This window comes from Meleagris gallopavo, chromosome 2, assembly GCF_000146605.3.
Source record: "Meleagris gallopavo isolate NT-WF06-2002-E0010 breed Aviagen turkey brand Nicholas breeding stock chromosome 2, Turkey_5.1, whole genome shotgun sequence".
Lineage (NCBI taxonomy): Eukaryota > Metazoa > Chordata > Aves > Galliformes > Phasianidae > Meleagris > Meleagris gallopavo.
The window spans coordinates 64,483,517-64,488,706 of NC_015012.2; the positions used below are offsets into that span (position 1 = coordinate 64,483,517).

General features: G+C 40.9%; 1 long non-coding RNA gene across 1 annotated transcript; it reads left to right on the forward strand.

Annotated features, from left to right (window-relative positions):
* Window positions 1-318: 318 nt before the first annotated feature.
* LOC109366450 lies at window positions 319-4,777 on the forward strand. Its single transcript, XR_002112772.1, has 3 exons — window positions 319-397; window positions 724-799; window positions 4,421-4,777. It is a non-coding gene; the product is annotated as an uncharacterized LOC109366450 (long non-coding RNA).
* The last annotated feature ends 413 nt before the right edge of the window (window positions 4,778-5,190 follow it).

Sequence of the window (5,190 nt, forward strand, 5' to 3'; positions counted from 1 at the left end):
TTGGCATTTAGGGAGCTACCAGGATTCATTTGTACGTGTGGAGAAGCAACTAAATCAGCCAATTTTCAAGTTGCATGCACACTGCTCTGTCTGTTGGCTCCACCGTGGCTGGCTGCTGTCATAGCAAAACACTTTCTGCCAGCTCAAAGATGCTGCTGTCTCCCAAACTCTTGATCACTATGCTTTACCTAAAAACACACCACCATTCATGTGCGTCACACATAAGAGGATGTCACTGCATGAAGAACATGTCCTGCACATTTGTAATGAAACTTTCCAGGGTGCGGGTATTCTCTCAAAGCAGCTGACGTCACAAAGCTGCTGTTCTTTTTCTCCATTCTGGACAGACGAGGATAGCACACAATTCATTAGCCATCAAGACATACTTACGGAGCAGGTTAACAGCTGAGATTTTGTAGCTCTTGCTGTCAGCAGTTTCTGGCAATGGGACAGGGGCCAGCTGCTCAGCCAGCCCTTTTGCTAGCAGACAGGCTGGGTTAGCTGGTATTGTGCCTGCTGTCAAAGGGAATTGCTTTGTTTTTGTACTGAATCTATTGGTTGTCCAGGGTGAAAATCGCAAAAAATTACACAAAGGAAAGAAGAAAAATTCTTTCTTAACCATGTTAACTCTGTTAGTGACTTTCAAACATATTTGTTGACAAGAGAGGCCAAGGAAACCATGCAAAATAGTGTGAGCAATACTTTTTTTTCACCTCCTAACAGGTCCATTGTATACAAATACTTTCAGTTTGTTATGCAAACTGAAACTTTTTTTATTAAAGTGAAATCATCAATGTAGGTAAGTCCATTTGTGGTCAAGGACAAATGGGAAGTAAAATAAACACTAGAATTTAAAAAAAAAAAAAATCTCATTAACTGTCTTAGTTCACTGCCTTTATCATTTAGAGAGCTTCTGTCATTCTCATGCTTCTGATTAAGCTCTTTTGGAAAATCCCAGAGCGCTCCAGCTGTCCATCATAATCGATGAGCTCAGCTAATTGCATCATACCAGCCAGTGCCCTTCATCAGATAGTCAGGACTTCATGAGCATTCATTTAATGCCTGTAGACTTGACATTACCGAATTAAGCAGTCAGGAATGCAGGTGGCTCAGTGCAATAAATGTTTCCTCCTCTGCCTTGCTTACTGGGACATTCAGAAGAAAACACTTCAGCATCCAAACCATATTAGTTGAAAGAGCATGCTCACAACTCCCTCCTTGTAAACAAATGCAGAAGAGTAATATAGAAACCAAGGATTTGAAAAATTCGCCATCAGAGCATACAGCAATAGATATGGTAGAAAAATCTGGACATTAATATATGTTCTTAATCTGCCCTGCTGAAGTGTTCATGTTACAGGGCAATATCACAGAATCGCAGAATCACCAAGGTTGGAAAAGACCTTCAAGATCATCCAGTTCAACCATCCACCTATCACCAATAGTACTCACTAAACCATGCCCCTCAATACAAAATCCAAACGTTCCGTGAACGCCTCCAGGGTCAGTGACTCCACCACCTCCCTAGGCAGCCATTCCAGTGCCTGATCACTCTTTCAGAAAAGTAGTATTTCCTAACATCCAGCCTAAATCTCCCCTCCTCCTAGTTCTATCACCAGTTACATGAGAAAAGAGGCTGACCTCCAGCTCACTACAACCTCCCTTCAGGTAGTTATAGAGAGCAATAAGGTCTCCACTGAGCCTCCTTTTCTCCAGACTGAACGATTCCAGAAATATTTCACTGTCCCATAACAGTACAGAAGGTTTTGAATGCATTTTAGGCTTGCTATGCAAGCCAACTAAGACTATTTTCAAGCTCTCCTGGCACAGAGCAATTTTAAAACCTGTGAAATGCTTAAAAAGGAAATGACTGAACAGACAGAGCTGGCGGGTGTTGGGATGCTTGCCCATGAGACAAGCAGGGTTGGAAAACATCACTCTCACAAGTCCAAAATGTTATCTGCTACATCCAGCACATGTCTGGGTATGTTCAGAGCTCAGTAGAGGCTCCAAAACCCACTCAACATGCAGGGAAACAGCTGCACCAAGTTGTTTGCTGCCTTGTCTGGACTGCTAGTGTTTTCAGTATTAGTTCATCTAGTTGTGTCAGACTCCATTTTTGCTATTAGCTGTTAGTGGCATGCACCCTTCTGACCTCCAGCACACCCTTTGAAGGGAGCGGGATAAACTTGAAGAGATCCAAGACAATTTTGTTTTTATGCTGATAGCACAGAATCCAGCAGAAGCATTTTAACTGTGGAAGCTGGAATAGCTATTTCTGTGCGCCTTTATATCCAAAGCTATGTTGAGCATTTTTGGATTTGGGACGATTGTTTGTCAGTTTTATGAGATTTAGGTTTTGGGTTGTTATTTTTTCCATTTTTTGCCCCACCCCCATCCTACTTTTGGCAGGCAATTTTATGGGCACTTCTAGAGGGTATATAGAGTTCAGTGTGGATTTTTATGCAGCTCATTTCTTTAGCCAATGTTCCATTATCATGATGAAACAACTACTAATGAGGAAGGGTGGGGAAATTTCCCTAGAGAGAGAATGGAGAATTAAAATAAATAAATAAATAAATAGAAGTATGTAGCTTAACTTAGACAAACAAGTTGGGAGAGGAAGGGAAATATCTGAAGACTCCAGGCAGAGAGGAAAATGGTCACTGCAGTTCAAAGCATAATGGGATGGGAAGTATTAAGGGAAATGTTGCACTGTGTAAGAACACAATAATTAAATATGCCACTTTATCAGGCTGTGAGTACAAAAAACAGGTCGAGGATGACTGATTACAAATAAAAAGATTTTTGCTTTAATCTTCTTTGGTTTTGTTAGAGTAAACTCTTCCTGACTGAACTCAAAAGAACAGTCAGCCCTTTGCACTCTATTTCTGTGAAGGACACAAACAAAAGTCAGGGAGAGGATTAGATGCAGAGTATAAATTCATGAAGGAATTGTACCTTTGAGACCTCTCCTGTAGAGGGATTTCCAAAGGCAGTAAATACAACTGAAATCATGAAGACTGGGCAATTTAAGAAATATCTTCTTGGAGATTTGGAGAAGATTGGCAAGGACAATTGGGGGTCTTGATAGATGAAAAACTTAACGTGAGCCAGCAGTGTGCCCTTGCAGCTTGGAAGGCAAATGGTATCTTGGGCTCCATCAAAAGAGGGGTGGCCAGCAGGGACAGGGAGGTGATTGTCCCCCTCTACTCTGCCCTTGTGAGGCCCCATGTGGAATACTGCATGCAAGTGTGGAGCCCCCAGTACAAAAAAGACAGGGAGCTGTTGGAGAGGGTCCAGAGGAGAGACACGAAGATGATCAGGGGACTGAAGCACCTCCCCTACAAAGACAGGCTGAGGGAGCTGGGCTTGTTCAGCCCGGAGAAAAGAAGGCTGCGGGGTGACCTCATTGCAGCCTTTCAGTACCTAAAGAGAGCCTACAGACAGGAGGGAAATAACTCTTTGAAAGGGTTGATAACTGCAGGACAAGGGAAAATGGTTTTAAGTTGAGGGAGGGGACATTTAGGTTGGATGTCAGGGGGAAATTCTTTACAGAGCGAGTGGTGAGGTGCTGGCACAGGCTGCCCAGAGATGTTGTGGATGCCCCGTCCCTGGAGGTGTTCAAGGCCAGATTGGATGGGGCCCTGGGCAGCCTGGTCTAGTATTAAATGGGGAGGTTGGAGGACCTGCCTGTGGCAGGGAGGTTGGAGATTCATGATCCTTGAGCTCCCTTGCAACCCTGGCCATTCTGTGATTCTGTGATTTTGTGACAACAGCAAAAAGAAGGAAAATGTAAGGAAATTTATTGTTGGGATAGGCCTCCCCTTAGTCTGAAAATGAATGTACTTAGTTGAAAATGATTTGTCTTTCACAATGCAATCTTTTTCAGAAATAAATTGAGTATACAATTAACAGCAGGAAAAAATCCATCATCTGCAGCCCAGACTACAAATAGGGTCAACATAGGCGCTGATTATGATTAATCTGTCCTGTGGGTCTGACTTTGAAGTCTATTCCTATTAATTTCAAAAGAAGTCATGGTTATACTTGATGATCTTTAAGGTCTTTTCCAACCTGAGTGATTCTATGATTCTAAGTTGTTGACACTATTTAGTTTCAAGTGTCTTTGTATAACACGTTGCTGTTATCAAACAGGAGATACTAATCTGTTAACCCCAGATAACAGATACTTGCTGTGCAATAAAGATGTATCTTTCTACATAACTGCATCCATTCATATTAGACATCATCATCTATGAAAAAAATACTTCTGTCCTACTGTACTTACTGTATTCATTCCAGAATCACAGAAATCTACAAATATATTTGAAAAAATTAGGCTTTTTCATTTGCAGAAATAACATCTTGTGTTTTCTTCTTTCTTTCTTTCTTTCTTTCTTTTTTTTTTTTTTTTTAGATTTTATTTTAGTGGCATCAACAGACTGAATTGATTTGTCTTGGCTTATTTGACCTTGAAAAGTAAGCAGTCACAAAGAATCCAAGAATTGATACAAAAGACCATATGGAAATATCAAGTGCTGGAGGTGCAAGCCAAGGTGCTAGAACCAAATACTGGGTCATAGGAATGAATTGGAATACTGCAATGGTCCACCCTTCACAAGTGAGATGGCATGAGAATTGTAAAAGAAAATAAAAGATTTAGCAGTTCATCCAAAGAAGATGAAAAGCACAGTCTTCATCCCTTCAAAATACCCTTCATTCTCATCTCTCCAGCTCCTACTCTAATTTAATTTTAAAGACCACTGAAATTTTGCTATTTATGCAATGCTAAATGTGATGGTGCTTTCTTTTCTTATACAGCCTTCTACAATGGGATTTGGCCTTACAGCTTATAACACTTGCAGTTATTTGCATAAATATGTTGTCTCAGAAGCAGACAGAATCTTAGGATCTATAGGAAATGAAATAGATGCTGCCATTAATGGTCCTATAGCGTCTCTATTGCTCAGCAGGCCATTAGGTAGAAAGTTGATATAGCTGAATTACAACAGAGTTCAGATATGGCTGGCAAAAATGACCAGGTATTCTGAAAAGCTCAAATATTAAGACAATGTGAAAATGTTATTACTGGCTACCACCAGAAGAGGATAATGGATTGGGAAATCTACCATCTGAATCTGACTGACTTTAGCAACCAGAATAGGTTGGATTTTTCAAGTATCCAGT